Genomic DNA, 19,723 nt, shown 5'->3' with positions numbered 1-19,723 from the left:
GTGACACACACACTGCCCTGCCGGCTGCCTGGTTGCCCATAACAACCAACAAACAGCCAATCACCACAGAGCTAGACCAGCGTCCCGCCGGGCGATGGGAAAAAGAGTGGAAAGTAAAAAAACCAAAACATTTCCTGGCCACGTGCCGTGTCACCGTGACGTCAGCCCTCCGCCCCGCCCCACCACAGCTCGCGCGGCGGCATGATCATGTCATGCAGAGAGAGAGAGAGAGAATGACTGAAGTCTAACTAACCGTCATAAAGTTTACATGCAGAGATAAAGATGAGCAGTTTGTTATGTTTATTATATTATTGCACACTAGAAGCACACCTAGAAGACACGTTGAGCTGAGGAGGAGACACTAAGAGACACATTCTGGAGGAGGTGAGTCTACACTAAACTACACTAAACTACACTAAACTACAGACAAACTACTAACTGACAACTAACAACTGACTGAGGAGGAGACACTAAGAGAGGTGAGTCTACACTAAACTAAACTACACTAAACTACACACAAACTACACACAAACTACTAACTAACAACAACAACTAACAACTGAGGAGGAGACACATTCTGGAGGAGGTGAGCCTAAACTACACTAAACTACACACAAACTACTAACTAACTAACACACTTTTATATCTTTGTTTCAGAACTAATACTAATTAGGACAATTCGTTATAGCCGCTGTGGGAATATATATAGCTCTCCCACGTGAATAATATAATAGGTCTGCTTTTCTTTTGTTTATTTACTTCTTCTTTTTTTGGGACCATTTTGGACACATTTTCGACAATTTATTGGACCCTTTTTGCGGGACTCTGTCGCCTGTAATAATAATAATAATAATAATAATAATAATAATAATAATAATAATGACATGCTTAGAATGTGGACGCCACCACCAGGGTGAATACAATACATACACCAACAGTTTACAGCGGCTGTGCATGATTTGATTCACTACACGAGGACTTCACAATCACATGGCACTTATTTCATTGCTTGTTGTCGTTTGAAAGAAAGTATCACTTATTTCATTGCTTGTTGCCGTTTGAAAGAAAGTATCACTTATTTCATTGCTTGTTGCCGTTTGAAAGAAAGTATCACTTATTCATTGCTTGTTGCCGTTTGAAAGAAAGTATCACTTATTCATTGCTTGTTGCCGTTTGAAAGAAAGTGTCACTCATTTCATTGCTTGTTGCCGTTTCTACACTTGCCTTTTCAGTTTTACTTTATTCACTTCTTATTGAAAGAAAGTGTGACTTAGGCCTATGTCATTGTTTGTTAACAATTGTTTGATTGTTTCACTTGCCTCTTCAGTTTGACAAGACTTTATTCACTTCTTTCTTATTGAAAGAAAGTGTGACTTATGTCATTGTTTGTTACAGTTGTTTGATTGTGTCACTTATTGCCTCTTCAGTTTGACGTGACTTTATTCACTTCTTATTGAAAGAAAGTGTCACTTAATTATTGTTATCGTTTGCTCACGGTTGTCTCTCTTGACTTGTCAGTTTGACACCACTGATGCAGTGCAGCTAGCCCTCCAAGCCGAACCCAATGGTACTGAAGTTTCTGACATTTTGTTCGACCCAGACCATGGGGTCCTGTTCCACTGCTACCATGCCACCTGGGACGCACCCATTTTAAAACATAAACAACATGTTTCGTGGCTCCCCGCGCTCTATGACGATATTATTCAGTGTGAGGCTTTCTGAATATGTGAAGTATAAGTATCCATACATGCCGCTGCGAATATCTCCTGTGGCGCGGAAGCCGTTAAGTATTTTTAATCTATGTTTGCCCGATTTGGAAGCTTGGATTAATCTCTTCCTTCCTTGTTTATTGACACCTCATTGTACCGCCTATCTGGCTAGCTAGTGGCGCTATAGCTATGACAGAGCAGATCAGAGGCAGGGACGTAGCCGCACAAGCCAACCGCACACCGGGAGGCGGTACAATAAACGGTAAACAAACAAGAAGAAATAAAGCGACCAAATCGGTCAAACAAAGATTAAAAATACTTAGCGGCTTCCGCGCCACAGGAGATATTCGCAGCGGGATGTATAGCTACTTAAAGTTCCCGAATTCAGAATAACTCAAGTAAAATAACGCCGTCTTTTGGCGCAGATCCTATTTTAGAGAGAATTTCTACATCCGTGTCCAGGGATTTCCATACGAAAATATAGTCATGAACAGGGACCCTACGTAAAACTCATAAAAAATTCAGAAAAGCTTTACGTAGGGTCCCGAGAGGGGCTACAGTGCAGCCTGTGTGTTGTTGATAGCTTATAGGGTTGTTTCAGTAGTAGAGCATTAATGTTCTACCTGTTCTTTTTGCAACCATTTTAGACAAATTGGACCATTTTCTTTCTGTAACTAATAATGACATGACATAATGCTTCAAACATGGACCACCACCGTCCCCCACCACCAGGGGGTGTATGGTGCTTAAATAAATCAACGGTTTAATTAAAACATTAAAAAAAACACACATTTAAACAAACTAAACAGCCAAACAACCAACTCTCTTAGCCTACAGTGAGTTAGTGTGTTTCTAGTGGCCGTGCATGATGGATTCAGTGCATGTGGACTTATTGGATGAACCTGGCACTCATTTCATTTCATTGTTTGTTTGTTTGCAGTTTTCCACTTTTCAGTTTGACAAGAATTTATGCACTTAATTATTGAAGGAAAGTGCCACTCATTTCATTGCTTACTTGCTACAGGGTGTTGACCATGGTGTTGTTTTTGGCAGCAAATTTTAGTTTTAGTCATAGTCTTTTGAATAGTTTTCATTTAGTTTTAGTCACATTTTAGTCACCTGGAATGTGTTGGTGTTAGTCTAGTTTTAGTCGACTAAATCTACAGTTGATTTAGTCGACTAAAATGTATTTTGGTGGGCATTGATGCCGTCGTAAGGACTGTTTTTACACTTGCTGAAAATAGCTGATCTACAAGCTCACAACGCGTCGCGCTGCGACGCGTTGTGAGCTTGTAGATCGGCTATTTTCAGCATGCAACCAAGTGTAAAATGACTTATACTGGATCTGTTGTCCACTAGTCCCTTCCTAACATTTTAGTCTAGTTTTTATTTGTTGACGAAATTGTCAGTATATTTAGTCTTAGTTTTAGTCATCATAGCTTAGTTTTAATTTAGTTTACATTTAGTTTTCTTCAGTGGAAAAAGGTAGTCGACGAACATTTTTCGTCTTAGTTTTAGTCGACGAAAACAACACTGGTGTTGACTTGACTTTGACATGCTGTTGACAGCTTTATTGCGAACGCAGTGAGCCACTTACTATGACAGCAAGGGCTGAATGTCTGTGTGTGTGTCTGTCCCACTGTTACACCACCCGCCCGCCACCAGAGGGCGCAGCTGTAGCACACACACACACAGGGCGCAGCTGTAGCACACACACACACACACACACACGCACACGCACACGCGCACACACACACACACACACACACACACACACACACACACGCACACACAACCACACACACACAAGCTGCGTTCGCTTCACGCGTTTGCGCGTCTTACTTGTTATACTTTATTATTGCGAACGCAGTGAGCCACTTACTATGAGACCCTGCTGCTCATGTCTGTGTGTCTGTCCCGCTGAGACACCACCCGCCCGCCACCAGAGGGCGCAGCTGTAGCACACACACACACACACAGGGCGCAGCTGTAGCACACACACACACACACACACGAGCTGCGTTCGCTTCCCGCGTTTGCGCGTCTTACTTGTATTATACTTTATTATGGCTTTGACGTGCTGTTGACAGCTTCCAGCTATAGGATAGTGTTTCTAAAGGGTTGTTGTTTCAGAGCTGCACAAAACGCTGACATTTGTGATGTGTTCTATTATTTATTATATACGTGGTTTTGAAGCAGTGTTGTTTTTGGAAGCAAATTTCTATTTTTTTTTAGTTTTCGTCATATATAGTCTCTTGAATAGTTTTCATTTAGTTTTAATCACATTTTAGTCACCTGGAAATTTTTGGTTTTAGTCTAGTTTCAGTCGACTAAATGTCATATTAATTTAGTCGACTTAGTCCAGTACCTGCCTGTAGACCCTATCGCAATTTGGTGTTGGGGGAATTTCTCACTTGAACTGAGTCAATGGGTCCCTAGACATGAAAAATCAACGAGGTGCTTGTCCGCCATAGTGCCACGAATTGCGCAATGGCCAAATCAAAAATGGCCGCCATCGGCTATGATGAAAATCCAACCTTTTTGTTTTTTAGTGTTTAAGCACATGTAATACATTCATTTTGACTAATTGTGGTGTGTGGAATTCATTTCTGATATTGTTTTGATGATTTGGGGTGATTTTGACCTTGAAAGGTCATAGTCAAGGTCATTTTGCTATTCCACAGACCTTGGCCATAACTTGTCCATTTTTAGGAGTAAGAACAGGAACAATAAGTCTATTTCAACTAAATCTGACTCTTAAAATTAATTTCTGATATTGTTTTGACCATTAGGGATCATTCTGGCATTGAATTATTGATGTTAATGGCATTTTTCAATAATTCGATTATGATTCTTTAGTCGCTTTTATTATATATTTTCATGATTGGTTTTCTTTACATAAACAAAATACATGGGCATGAGAAAAACAACAACAGCACTACAGTATGTGCTGTGTGAATAAGCCCATTGTACAAAAGACTGTCCATGGCCCCAAATGAGCCAATTCATTGCTATGGCAACCCCAGCCTAAGCTTGATTTGGGAAATCCCCCACACCTGCAATTTGATTAGCTAGTCAGACCACTTCTCACAGTCATTTTGCACTCTTCAGTCATTTTCCACAGACTTAACAGAAGCAGGTCCAAAGCAATTATTTCTTTCAGTTGTTGCCATAGAACATTTAACTTTGGTCACATAATGGCAGAGCATGGCTAAATCCATGGTAATGTATTATCTGTCAAAATAATTGATTCAAGGACTACATAAATATTGTCAAAACATTTCCCCCATGCTGAAGTGAAGTGAGTCTCTTATTTTTCTCAGGTGTTTCTAAACTCTTCATCTCAAATTTTTACTTCACACATATTGATCTGACTTTCTGGAGTTTGTAAAGGAGTGTGAGGCAGAGCTCTGCCAATTCTTTGGAGTTTGGCTGGAGATGGTGGCTGTCATCAAGAATGCTGTAGTCTCCGAAAGAGAAGGAAACTGGAATCTGCATGTGGCTACTGTCGAGGACTCTATACCAATCTTTACAGAATGTGACTCCATAAACTACCTGCGTCATGGCTCATGGTATATTGAACAAATCAAGGTGCTAGAGTTCACACGTCCTGAGCTCTACCGGCGCTTCTCTATAGGCCAGTGGGTTGTTCAGGATCGCCCAGGCTGGTTCTGTGCTGTAGGAGGTGACATGAAGGTTGAGCAGACCATTCAGCGAGTGTCGAAGGGTCCAGGGGGTCACTATGTAGTAGGAGCCACACGCAATGCAAATTCTGTAGCAGAGTTTGAGCTCCTGTTCCACGAGATTGGGTCAATCACCAATGTCCTCAACCTTCTCACCAATAACCACACCATGCAACACACAGAATGCCATCTCCAGCATGCACTAAGCACCACTCGCCGCCTTACTTTCAACCGGAATGTTGTGAAGCTGCTGGACTTTGTGCGAGAGCGTCAAAATCCATATTCAATGATGGTCAATGTGCCTGTGCCACTGCACAATCTGCTCACAAAGCAGGCTGTTGACCGAGGGGTCGCTCCACGCTTGCTCAACTGTCTCAAAAATGGGAAGACTGTCTACTGCTCATATAGACAGGAGAGGTTAGTGGAGAAGACCAAGAAAATTAGCACAACCATACCAAAGCGGAAGCTACCTCAGTTCAATGAGCAACCACATAAACCACCAACAACCATTCTGAAGGAGCAGAAGTTGGTCTCATCCAAAGACATGGCTGAGGCACATAGGAGTATGGACATTGCTAAGGAGCGGGGCATGGACATCAGACAGATACTTACTCATGATGTACTCTCAGCATCTCCCTTGTTTGATGGTGACCTTCCAGCTCATGTCAACAAGTCAAAACTTGTCAGTGAGATTGAGCCTGAACTTGACCTCTCGCAATGGAGCCCAAAGTCTACTCTTGCCACTCATGTTGTGGTAGACTTCATGTCGAAAATGCGGATGATGCCACTAGCCCAATTCCCCACTTTAGGTGCTGTCATCAATACCATCATCAGGTCAACATCCTCCCTTTGACAAGAGCCAGAGTGCATCCATATGATATTCGATTCTTACATTGAGATGTCTCTGAAAGAAGGGGAGCGCATGCGCCGCACAGACTCAAGAACTGGAATTGACATTGTTGGCATGAACAGAGACACACCTATCCCTCAGCAACTTGACAAATTCTGGGCGTCTGAGAAAAACAAGCGGAATCTCCAGCTGCTAGTTCGGGATATGGTGTGCAATCAAGCCTTTGGCAATGCTACCATCATTGTCAGCTCTGTTGTCTGTGATGATGAGGTGCTCCCAGCGAAAGGGGCTGGTGGTGAAGAGATCCCAGACCTCTTGAACTGGATTGAGGAGGCTGACACCAGATTGGTGGTGCATGTGGAGTGGGCTGTTCGTGTGAAGCAGAGCAAGAGAGTTGTCATCGTCTCCAATGATACAGACACCTTCGCATTACTGCTATACTATACCCCATACTTACAATCACTGGGGTTGAAGGAGATCTGGCAGCAGTATGGCACTGGTGAGAAGCGGCGCATGCTTCCACTGCATCAAGCAGTCTCTCGTCTTGGAGCACAACTAGCCAAGACAGTGATCAAGGCACATATCCTGACTGGAGAAGACTGCATGAGCAAGGTGGGGACCAAACATGCAGCTATGGCTTCTGAACCAGTTCAATATTTAACAAACTTTGGCGAGTCAGACACCTTGACAGAACAAGATGCAGCGTTGGCAGAGAAGTACTTGGTGCGTGTCTGGGCAGGGGCCAGGTCAAGTACAACTGCTGAGACGTTTGATGACCTCAGGGTGGAAAGCTATACCAGTGCCAGAGCTGGAATTGATGCTCTCCCTCCCACAAGTATTGTGATCAGAGGTCACATCCAACGAGGTGCTTTCCTGGTGCATAGGGCTTGCCACCTGCTTACGACAGCCAAGGAACCAGAGGAAAGACTAGAGCCAATGAAACATGGATGGAGCACTTTGGCACACTCCTGCCATCAAAATGTCTGAAGCCCTTGCCACCCAGTTTGCTCTCAGTATGCAAGTGTGCAGGTAAGTGTGACACTCGGCGATGTGGCTGCCGTGCTGCTGGAGTTCCGTGCATCATATTCTGCCATGGAAAACTGGACAATCCCTCATGTAAAAACCCATCACACTAACCTGCATGCACACATAGATGGTGCACTGTCAAAAAAAAAAAAAAAAAAAAGAAAACGAAAAAAGGAAAAAAAAAAAAAAAAAAAAAAAAAAAGGGGGAGAAGACGACAGCCTCCACGTGGCCTCCCCTGCAAGTAACAAGAGATGGTGAAAGACCAGCTTGTGAAACCAATGTCATCGTCAAGCTGGCAGACCAAGGCATAAGATGTTGGAGGGTTGAGAGTCCACGCCAGGACGGGTGTCCATCCTGACGGTTGACTCCTAACAATGGCCAGGTTATGGCCATGGTCTTCGTTATAGCAAAATGACCTTGACCGTTCAAGGTCAAAATCACCCCAAATCATCAAACCAATATCAGAAATGAATTCCACACAACACAATTAGTCAAAATGGAGGTATTACATGTGTTTAAACGCTAAAAAACAAAAAAGTTGGATTTTCATCATAGCCGATGGCGGCCATTTTTGATTTGGCCATTGCGCCATTCGTGGCACTATGGCGGACAAGCACCTCGTTGATTTTTCATGTCTAGGGACCCATTGACTCAGTTCAAGTGAGAAATTCCCCCAACACCAAATTGCGATAGGGTCTACAGGCAGGTACTGGACTAACTTGATCTACAGTTGATTTAGTCGACTAAAGTGTGTTTTGGCGAATACTGGACTACTCGCCCCGGTGCTTGCCCGTTTTTCCTCCTGGAATTTTCCCCAGTGAGGGGGATAACTTTGTAATATGCTATTGGCTGTTTGTATTCTTTTTGGAAAAATATAAAAAGATGCTCCTGTGGAAAGGTTATATTATTTGACTTATATTGACCCTATAAACAATTTAGTATTATTTAGTATATGTAAGGTTTTGCCCCCTCAAATGGTACCTCGTCAGATAATCCCCACATAGCCTACAACAACTTCTGTGAACAGACTTCACTGTAGTAGCTTTTCATAAATTATATTTGTACTTGGGCTGTTCTGCTGTCATGAAAGTTTATAGTTAGAGAAATCCAGCCGTCTGCTGTCCAGCCTCTCCCACCCACCCCCCACTGGGGAAAATTCTGGGAGGAAAACAGAAACGGGGCGAGTAGTCAGTCTTGTTACCGTTTTGGCGGGCCTTGATGCCGTCGTAATGACTGTTTATACACTTGCTGAAGATCTAGCAGATCTACAAGCTCACAACGCGCCACGCTGCGACGCGTTGGGATCTTGTGTAGATCGGCTATTTTCAGCATGCAACCAAGTGTAAAATGACTCATACTGGATCTCTTGTCCACTAGTCCCTTCCTAACATTTTAGTCTAGTTTTTATTTGTTGACAAAATTGTCAAGGTAGTCTTATTTTCGCAAAGAGTTGTGTTTATTGTCATGAATGTCACGATCCGAGTTGGCTTTGTCCGACGCTTATATGGAGCGTGTCTTGAGTGTACAGGCTGTGATGAGGTCAGATGGAATGTCAGAACGGGTCAGCTCCATATATGGAGATCTAAGGGAGGCAGCGGAAGCGGGGGACAGTATATGGCTTATATGGAGCATGTCTTGAGTGTACTACAGGGTGTGATGAGGGCCCAGGTGCTGTAGGGCCTACAGGGTGTGATGAGGTGATGGTTCTGCTGGGGCACTGCTGGGCACCATATGACCACATTTGATTGGGGGAACTGCCATTGGATTTGTCAGGGAATCATAGCTTCAAATTGACATTGGTTGTTCAGTTTGACCCACCAGTTGTGGAGATATGGCTTATAGAGTAATGCCTTGCAGAGAAACAGCGAGTTGAGAAAACAGGCTTGAAAAAGGTTCACTTCCGTGGTCTCTAAGGTCACATTCTCACCTAATACTTCGGTAGACTCGATACGTATGGAAGGGGAAATTGAGGTTCTTGCATATTTAATTTGCTGCGGTTTGCCTTCACACTGTCTGTCATCCGCAGCAATTGGAAACGCAGCAGGGGGGACCTTTATCAATGTGTTCCATTCATAAACTAGCCTACAACACAGTGAAATCTATGGTGATAAAATTATACTCATAAGTTGTCATAACGTGCATGTGTCGTGCCGTCTGGGACTGGACCCCCTCTCTCTCTCTCTCATTATACGCACGCAGCCACACACTGTTCTTTTGGGCACTGATATAACAGACAGCAGCGCAAAATGTTATCGAGATGAAAGTCCCTTCTCCCCAGTCCCCACACAGTGACAGCACTCCATGTTTACGGCACGCACAGACAGACAGACAGACAGACAGACAGACAGACAGACAGAATATTCTGTAGGCTATAATACACTGCAGTGTTTATGTGTTTTCTTAAGCAATATGATTAATGTACTCGTCCTCATTTCGATCAGGGCTTCAGTCTCCTCATTCGACCACGTCTATCCACGGTAACGGGACATCTTTGCGCTGCGTAAAATATGCCTTCTCCGTCTCCAACTGTGTTCACATTGTTTGCTTCATTTCCTTTATTTACTGCGGATTGCATTCACACCTGCACCGAATCGTAATCAAGTGCGATTGGAAGCGAAGTGAAACCCCCGTTTTTGCTCAGAGTAGAATGTTCTTTGATACGCATTAGGATTCGAATGAGGCTTCACACCTGCCAAACGAAGTGCACTTTCTGACAATGCGCAGCAGGATTCGTTTTAATCGCAGCAAAGCTCTCTTGTGTGAATGTGACCTATCATTACACCTATAGCTACATGTTTAAGCATTTATTTCATATTTACATGTCTTCTGTGGACTCTAACATTACACCTATAGCTACATGTTTAAGCATTTATTTCATATTTACATGTCTTCTGTGGACTCTAACATTACACCTAGCTACATGTTTAAGCATTTATCTCATATTTACATGTCTTCTGTGGTCTCTAACATTACACCTAGCTACATGTTTAAGCATTTATCTCATATTTGCATGTCTTCTGTAGTCTCTAACATTACACCTAGCTACATGTTTAAGCATTTATTTCATATTTACATGTCTTCTATAGACTCTAACATTACACCTATACATGTTTAAGCATTTATTTCATATTTACATGTCTTCTGTGGTCTCTAACATTACACCTAGCTACATGTTTAAGCATTTATTTCATATTTACATGTCTTCTGTGGTCTCTAACATTACACCTAGCTACATGTTTAAGCATTTATTTCATATTTCATTTCAGCTCTGACACTTATCTCAGCCATGCTCTAGTATGTGAAGAGTCTGTCTGTGATATTAACTCATTTTGGATTACAAAAATTTGTGTGATGGCAGGCTCTCAGTCAAATCTGGTCACATATAGGGGGCTGATGTCATGTGAGGTCACGATGACCCGGGGGCTTTGCCTGGGGGTGAGCGACAGGGATTTGAGTCAGGTGTCGTGGGAGAGTGACGTCGTGGATCGTGGGTTAGGTGTGAAAAACACAAGGTTTCATCATAGTTAAGGTTTCATCATAGTTAAGGTTAACCCATTCTGAACGGGAACCCATTTTGGTGTTAGCATCATGTTATGCTTTAGCTATTGAAAAATAGCAGATGGCGCGCTACGAGCTTGTAGATCTGCTATTTTTGAAAAAAATCAAAGAACGACTGACATTTTTTAGAATCTGATCTCAGGTCAGAATGGGTTCATCAGACCAGTGTGTGTCCAGTGGAAACCTCGTATGAATCTGATCTCAGGTCAGAATGGGTTAAGTTAAGGTTTCATCATAGTTAAACTCTTTCAGCGCCACCTGGTGGTCACCAGTTTAGGCTCTGAGTGCCAATTCTCCCATTATAAAGAAAGAAAGAATGTGTAATTATATTATGCATGTAATGTGCATGTCATCACCTGTACACCAGATTAGAGGAATTTACTAAATATGGATGGATTTGAATTCCCAAGGGAGAGACGTTTCTGGCTACTAAACAGTTTTAACTTCCACCTCCGGTCACAATAAATATTTTCTGAAATGTCTATGGGAAAAACAATGAATGGGGGGGGGGGGGAGACTGTGACGCTCTATAGGGGATGGATCTGCATCATGGAACACAAGCTTTTCAAATGGGAGGTGGAAAAATACACACATTAATGTGGGTGTTTTCCCTTGATATGAAAACATTTGAGAGACTGTGTGTCTGTCTGTCGTGTTGTTTCAGTGGCAGTTCACACGCAGTTATGACTTCTTTGTAGAGAGACACATGTGTTTGTTTTCGGTGTGAGTTGGATATAGGATAACTGGGCCCTGTAGAGTTAGGGAGGCTGCCTTAGCATGGGCCCTGTGTGTCTTAGTGGGCCCTGTGTGTCTTAGTGGGCCCTGTGTGTCTTAGTGGGCCCTGTGTGTCTTAGTGGGCCCTGTGTGTCTTAGTGCGCCCTGTGTGTCTTAGTGGGCCCTGTGTGTCTTAGTGGGCCCTGTGGGCCCTGTGTGTCTTAGTGAGCCCTGTGGGCCCTGTGTGTCTTAGTGGGCCCTGTGGGCCCTGTGTGTCTTAGTGGGCCCTGTGTGTCTTAGTGGGCCCTGTGGGCCCTGTGTGCCTTAGTGGGCCCTGTGTGTCTTAGTGGGCCCTGTGTGTCTTAGTGGGCCCTGTGGGCCCTGTGTGCCTTAGTGGGCCCTGTGTGTCTTAGTGGGCCCTGTGGGCCCTGTGTGTCTTAGTGGGCCCTGTGTGTCTTAGTGGGCCCTGTGTGTCTTACTGGGCCCTGTGGGCCCTGTGTGTCTTAGTGGGCCCTGTGGGCCCTGTGTGTCTTAGTGGGCCCTGTGTGCCTTAGTGGGCCCTGTGGGCCCTGTGTGTCTTAGTGGGCCCTGTGTGTCTTAGTGGGCCCTGTGTGCCTTAGTGGGCCCTGTGTGTCTTAGTGGGCCCTGTGTGTCTTAGTGGGCCCTGTGGGCCCTGTGTGTCTTAGTGGGCCCTGTGGGCCCTGTGTGTCTTAGTGGGTCCTGTGGGCCCTGTGTGTCTTAGTGGGCCCTGTGTGTCTTAGTGGGTCCTGTGGGCCCTGTGTGTCTTAGTGGGCCCTGTGTGTCTTAGTGGGCCCTGTGTGTCTTAGTGGGCCCTGTGTGTCTTAGTGGGCCCTGTGTGTCTTAGTGGGCCCTGTGGGCCCTGTGTGTCTTAGTGGGTCCTGTGGGCCCTGTGTGTCTTAGTGGGTCCTGTGGGCCCTGTGTGTCTTAGTGGGTCCTGTGGGCCCTGTGTGTCTTAGTGGGCCCTGTGGGCCCTGTGTGTCTTAGTGGGTCCTGTGTGTCTTAGTGGGCCCTGTGTGCCTTAGTGGGCCCTGTGTGTCTTAGTGGGCCCTGTGGGCCCTGTGTGTCTTAGTGGGTCCTGTGTGTCTTAGTGGGCCCTGTGGGCCCTGTGTGCCTTAGTGGGCCCTGTGTGTCTTAGTGGGCCCTGTGGGCCCTGTGTGTCTTAGTGGGCCCTGTGTGTCTTAGTGGGTCCTGTGGGCCCTGTGTGCCTTAGTGAGCCCTGTGTGTCTTAGTGGGCCCTGTGTGTCTTAGTGGGCCCTGTGTGTCTTAGTGGGTCCTGTGGGCCCTGTGTGCCTTAGTGGGCCCTGTGTGTCTTAGTGGGCCCTGTGGGCCCTGTGTGTCTTAGTGGGCCCTGTGTGTCTTAGTGGGCCCTGTGGGCCCTGTGTGTCTTAGTGGGTCCTGTGGGCCCTGTGTGTCTTAGTGGGCCCTGTGGGCCCTGTGTGTCTTAGTGGGCCCTGTGTGTCTTAGTGGGCCCTGTGGGCCCTGTGTGCCTTAGTGGGCCCTGTGGGCCTTAGTGGGCCCTGCAGAGGTAGGGAGGCTGCCTTAGCATGCCATAATATTATTATATTATATTATATATAATACTATAGCAGTGCTGCACAATTCAACAAAAATAGATATAGCAATCTAGGTTCACACCAGTGTTGTTTTCGTCGACTAAAACTAAGACAAAAAAAATCCGTCTACTACCTTTTTTCACGGACCAAAACTAAATGGAAACTAAATGAAAACTATGCTATGGTGACTAAAACTAAGACTAAATCTACTGACAATTTCATCAAGAAATAAAAACGAGACTAAAATGGACTAGTGGACAAGAGATCCAGTATAAGTGAATTTACACTTGGTTGCATGCTGAAAATAGCCGATCTACAAGCTCACAACGCGTCGCGCTGCGACCCGTTGTGAGCTTGTAGATCGGCTATTTTCAGCAAGTGTAAAATCTGTCATTTCGACGGCATCAAGGCCCGCCAAAATACATTTTAGTCGACTAAATCAACTGTAGATTTAGTCGACTAAAACTAGACTAACACTAAGACATTCCAGGAGACAAAAAATGTGACAAAAACGAAATGAAAACTATTCAAAAGACTATGACTAAAACCAAAATCAAAGTGTGCTGCCAAAAACAACACTGGTTCAGACACACATAATGCAGTCTCATTTTGAGAAGAATGGTGCAGCACTATTATAGGTTTAGGTCGAGCACTTTGATGTTGTCTGTTTTAACCCCTGGCCTACAGTTCCCGGAAAAAACGGATTATTGCTAAAAATACAAACCTGCCGTTCACGGAATTAACGGAATGTCAATCAATGTCAGTTATCGGGGGTTCAATGAAGCAAAAATGAGCATTTTTTCGTTAATATCACTAATGTTGGATGTAATTTACCAGAAAACGGCCGAAATCCGCGTGATCGTGCGCTATCGTGCACGCGCCGTCTCTATAAAAAAATTGATACTTTGCGATGTTTTGGGGTTGATTTGAGGTTAATTTGACTTAGTTATGAAAAATATAGCATTAGCTTAGCAATCCGGACCAGCCAAGCTAGTGACTAGGGTCAAAATACTACCGGATGTTGTTGATCGTTGAACCGGAAGTGACTTAGGAAGATTCGTCTATTTTGGCCAAAATCAGCATAATGGTGCGTTCCCGCCATCTGGTGGCAATTCGAGAGAATACACTAGCAATGGAAAAAAAAAAATAACATATGTTCAAACCACCAGATCTTTCTATTAATGTTTAAATGATGAATTACAAATATGCCAATTTGTTACCCAAACAAAAAAATTGGGATTGGTAGTCCAAGGTTAATATAAAAGCCACAGTATAGTTATATGGCTCCAGCCAGGTGACACATTTTGAACGTACAGTAATGATGATGAAAAATGAGACCATAATATAGCAGTGGTTGTCAAACCTTTTCGTCTCAAGGTCACCCCTGTAAATAAACTTTTCATGCAAGGCAGCCCTGAGTTAGATTGTTACTTTTTTAACCCATTCTGACCTGAGATCAGATTCATACGAGGTTTCCACTGGTACACACACTTGGTCTGATTAACCCATTCTGACCTGAGATCAGATTCATACGAGGTTTCCACTGGACACACACTTGGTCTGATTAACCCATTCTGACCTGAGATCAGATTCATACGAGGTTTCCACTGGACACACACTGGTCTGATTAACCCATTCTGACCTGAGATCAGATTCATACGAGGTTTCCACTTGGACACACACTGGTCTGATTAACCCATTCTGACCTGAGATCAGATTCATACGAGGTTTCCACTTGGACACACACTGGTCTGATTAACCCATTCTGACCTGAGATCAGATTCATACGAGGTTTCCACTGGACACACACTGGTCTGATTAAAGAACTTTACATTCATCATGTGCATATTAATTAACGGTATGCGTAAACATGTAAATCTTTCCCCTCACGATACGAGGCAAACTGGAGAGATTACAGTAGCATATAGTTTCCATTATGCCTGAAATGTGAAAATAACTTCACACACTTAGACATTTTATTTAACCACTTGAACCCCAGCATTCCTATTCTGGGGAGGGACAAGCACACACAGATACAGAATATAATGCATATATATATATATATATATATATATACACACACACTCACCCCACACTCAAAAATAACAGATCTACAAGCTCGTATACTTAGCTTGTAAATCTGTTATTTTTTTGAAAAGTCGTGAAAATGTGCGGCGCAAATCTTTGGAATATAAATTCAACATATTTCCAGATGGACGGGGGGTCCAATCACATAATAAATCTGGGGGTCCTTGACATGAAATATAGTTTGAGAACCACTGGCATATAGAAACATGAAAGGTTTTTCAGAAATCCTCTCGGGATTTTATTTACATTATTTTGTAGAATCGCTTCTCAGTTCTAAATGGGTTTTAAACAACAGTGGAAAGAAGGGCACAGTGTACAACACATACATCAGTGTAAATTCCATTAGTGTCAGTTTTTTGAGACGTAAACAAGTTGAACAGAGATGTGAAACTGAATGTTAGGGAAGTCCTATAATCGCTAAATATACATTTCGGGGAGGAGCCAAATGCTATAGTCTAGTACAGGGATGGGCTACTTTGACGATGATGAGGGCCACTATATTTCCACACTCACTCCAGAGGGCCATATATTATTACTGTCGTAGCAAAAATAGCCGATCTACAAGCTCAAAAGCGTCGCGCTGCGACACGTTTTGAGCTTGTACTGTAGATCGGCTATTTTTTTTGTGTGGTTCAACTGGTGGCCCCCGGGCCACCAGTTGCCCACCCCTGCTCTAGTAGTAGTCTAGCTCATTTAGGCCTGACGTAAAAATAAAATAAATAAATCTTCTAAATCCTGACAGTTTTCCTGACATGTTTCTGTATCAGTAGGTGCTCCATATTTCATGTCAAGGACCCCCGATCATGATATGTATTTGGCTGCCGACCCCCCCCCCATCTGAAAGATGGGGGGGGAAGATTTGAGATTTGAGTTAAAAAGATTTGAGTTAAAAAACTTTCGCTCTGAAATAATATATATTCAAAGATTTGCGCCGCATGTTCACGACAAAACTAGCAGACCTACAAGCTCGTAGAGTGCCGTGCTACGAGCTTGTAGTTCTGCTATTTTCAACAGCTAAAGTATATTACATAATGCTTAACCCATTCTGACCTGAGATCAGATTCATACGAGGTTTCCACTGGACACACACTTGGTCTGATTAACCCATTCTGACCTGAGATCAGATTCTAAAAATGTCAGTCGTTCTTCGATTTAAAAAAAATAGCAGACCTATGCTATGCTCATGTACAAGCTCGTAGCGCGCCACTCGGTGGCGCGCTATGAGCTTGTAGATCTGCTATTTTTCAATGGCTAAAGCATAACATGATGCTAACACCAAAAGGGGTTCCCGTGCCCAAAATGGTCTAGTATAAGGTCACATTCATACCAGAGAGCTTTGCTGCGATTAAAACGAATCCTGCTGCGCATTGTCAGAAAGTGCGCTTCGTTTGGCAGGTGTGAAGGCTCATTCGAATCCTAATGCGCAGCAAATAACCGCATTTTACTCCGCCCAAAAACGTGGGTTTCGCTTCGCTTCGAATCGCACTTGACTACGATTCGGTGCAGGTGTGAATGCAATCCGCAGTAAATAAAGGAAATGAAGCAAACATAATGTGGCGGGTGAGGAGCTGAACACAGTTGGAGACGGAGAAGGCATATTTTACGCAGCGCAAAGATGTCCCGTTACTGTGGATAGACGTGGTCGAATAAGGAGACTGAAGCCCTGATCGAAATGAGGACGTGTACGTTAATCAATTGCTTAAGAAAACACATAAAAACACTGCAGTGTATTATAGCCTACATCATATTCTGTCTGTCTGTCTGTCTGTCTGTCTGTGCGTGCCATAAACATGGAGTGCTGTCACTGTGTGGGACTGGGGAGTTATATCAGTGCGCTCATGCAGCGCTGTGCTGCATGCCCAAAAGAACAGTGTGTGGAGGCTGCGTGCGTAGAGAGAGAGAGAGAGGGGGGGGGGGGGTCCCAGACGGCACGACACATGCACGTTATGAGTGTAATTTTATCACCATATATTTCACTGTGTAGGCTATAGTTTATGAATGGAACACATTGATAAAGGTCCCCCCTGCTGCGTTTCCAATTGCTGCGAATGACAGTGTGAAGGCAAACCCCAGCCAATTAAATATGCAAGAATCCCAATTCCCCGCCCATACGGATCTGAGTCTACCGAAGTATTAGGTGAGAATCTGACCTAAGTCTAGTACAAACAGAAGCAAAACCAGTTCTCTCACATGCCTGCCCTGGTCCTCCATTGCTCTGGAACTAATGCCTTGTTTGGAACGGTTCCCTGGGGGCCAATATACACTGACGCACACTCGGTGTGTAGTCCAGACTATAGTGTTGTTTTTAGTTTTAGTCGTTTTCTCTTGAATAGTTTTCACTTAGTTTTAGTCACATTTTAGTCACCTGGAATGTTCTAGTGTTTAGTCTAGTTTTAGTCGACTAAATGTCATACGATTTTAGTCGACTAAATCTACAGTTGATTTAGTCAACAAAAATGTGTTTTGACAGGCCTTGATGTCGTTGTAATGACATATTTTACACTTTTTTTTTCAGTTTTATGCTGGGTTGCATTCTGAAAATAGCAGATATACAATCTCACAACGCGTCCTGGAACAACATATTTTCAGATGGGGGGGTAGGTGGCACAGATCTATGACATGAAGTAGTTTAAGAACGACAGATAATTACAGAAACATGAGGTTTTTCTCAGAAAACTGTTAGGAATTTAGAAGACATTTTAGAAGGTGTAAATGGGTTAACTTGTAAACAGAATATACTTCTACATCTCAGTATTGATAGTTTTACTGAAGTATAAAAAAAAACACGTGAGTACTTTGAAAACTAATAATACTAATAATAATAATAATGTGTAGCTGTACAGGAAATTACAGTGGGACCCCTAAGCTGTTTCCCTGACAACGTGTGTGTGTGTGTGTGTGTGTGTGTGTGTGTGTGTGTGTGTGTGTGTGTGTGTGTGTGTGTGTGTGTGTGTGTGTGTGTGTGTGTGTGTGTGTGTGTGTGTGTGTGTGTGTGTGTGTGTGTGTGTGTGTGTGTGTGTGTGTGTGTGTGTTGCGAGCGGGAAAAATATTTGTGTAAAAATATTTGTGCACATTCCCTCTCTTTATCTGCCACTTCCTCCCGTCAAATCTGTTTCCTTTTTCTGCTTTCTTATCCACTGCGCGCGCACGCACACACACACAGACACACACACACACACGTGCGCACACGCACACACACACACACATGCAGGGGTGTGTTTACGAGACTGTAACAATACAGTTTGACCCACGTCACGTGCACGTCACTCGTGCACATGTATCATTTCATTCATGTACGTTTCGTCCCAGCAGGGAAACACAGAACCTGCTCCTCTTTCAGAGTAAACCTCTTTCTTTCTTTCTTTCGTTCTTTCGTTCTTTCTTTCTTTCTTTCTTTCCAGGATTTGTCCGAGTTGGTTTTGTCTGAGGCTTAATAAAGGTCTTTAACCCATTTAGACCTGAGGTTGATTCTAAAAAATGTCTTTTAAATCCTGACAGTTTTCTGAAAAACCCCTATGTTTCTGTGTCAGTGGTTCTCACAGGGCTGTGTTGTTTACTTTCTATGTAGTTTACCTTTAAGCCTTGTATGTGTAATGGAGACCTATGTTCCTTAGCCTAATTAGTAACTCTCCTCACCTGGTAGCCAATGAGGTGATTAGTTAGTCAGTCAGTTCAGTTCAAGCCAGAACACTGTCAAGAGCTCTCTCACTGCATGTTGAGTTAACCCTTTCTCTCAGGCCTTGGACAGGATAAGTCTGTAAGTGTGTGTGTTATTTGTTAAACTTTATGGCTCTTAAAGCAATATGCTTGTAAGTTGGTTTGATCTTTTCTAAAATGTTGAATGCATTTAGTACAGTGAGTACAACTTGTTATTTTTTATAATCTTGTGTGATGCATACAAATAACTAATGTTTGGTTTATTGATTGTACAGTATACTGTATGACACCAATGTTGTGTTTTCTATTTTTTCTGTATTGCAGTTTTACAAATTTAAGTTATCACCAGTAAAGAACCTAAACCAGTTCAGAAACCACTGTGTCTCATAGGAGGGCTGTGGGCAGTTCAGAAACCAGTCTGTGTCTCATAGGAGGGCTGTGGGCAGTTCAGAAACCAGTCTGTGTCTCATAGGAGGGCTGTGGGCGGTTCAGAAACCAGTCTGTGTCTCATAGGAGGGCTGTGGGCAGTTCAGAAACCAGTCTGTGTCTCATAGGAGGGCTGTGGGCGGTTCAGAAACCAGTCTGTGTCTCATAGGAGGGCTGTGGGCAGTTCAGAAACCAGTCTGTGTCTCATAGGAGGGCTGTGGGCGGTTCAGAAACCAGTCTGTGTCTCATAGGAGGGCTGTGGGCAGTTCATAAACCAGTCTGTGTCTCATAGGAGGGCTGTGGGCGGTTCAGAAACCAGTCTGTGTCTCATAGGAGGGCTGTGGGCGGTTCAGAAACCAGTCTGTGTCTCATTGGAGGGCTGTGGGCAGTTCAGAAACCACTCTGTGTCTCATAGGAGGGCTGTGGGCAGTTCAGAA

General features: G+C 43.8%; 1 pseudogene across 1 annotated transcript in view; it reads left to right on the top strand.

The window, feature by feature from the left end:
* Nucleotides 1-362: 362 nt before the first annotated feature.
* Nucleotides 363-19,723, top strand: part of LOC310860028 (3',5'-cyclic-AMP phosphodiesterase 4C-like) — a 135,795-nt pseudogene continuing 116,434 nt past the window's right edge. The window contains exon 1 of the transcript XR_014571048.1: nt 363-384. The product of XR_014571048.1 is annotated as a 3',5'-cyclic-AMP phosphodiesterase 4C-like (transcript). The remainder of the gene's footprint in view (nt 385-19,723) is intronic.

Source organism: Protomyctophum parallelum (genome assembly GCF_964188405.1).
Source record: "Protomyctophum parallelum genome assembly, chromosome: 6".
Classification (NCBI taxonomy): Eukaryota; Metazoa; Chordata; class Actinopteri; order Myctophiformes; family Myctophidae; genus Protomyctophum; species Protomyctophum parallelum.
Note: the sequence above shows the minus strand (reverse complement) of the source record. Positions and strands in the feature narration are given on the sequence as shown.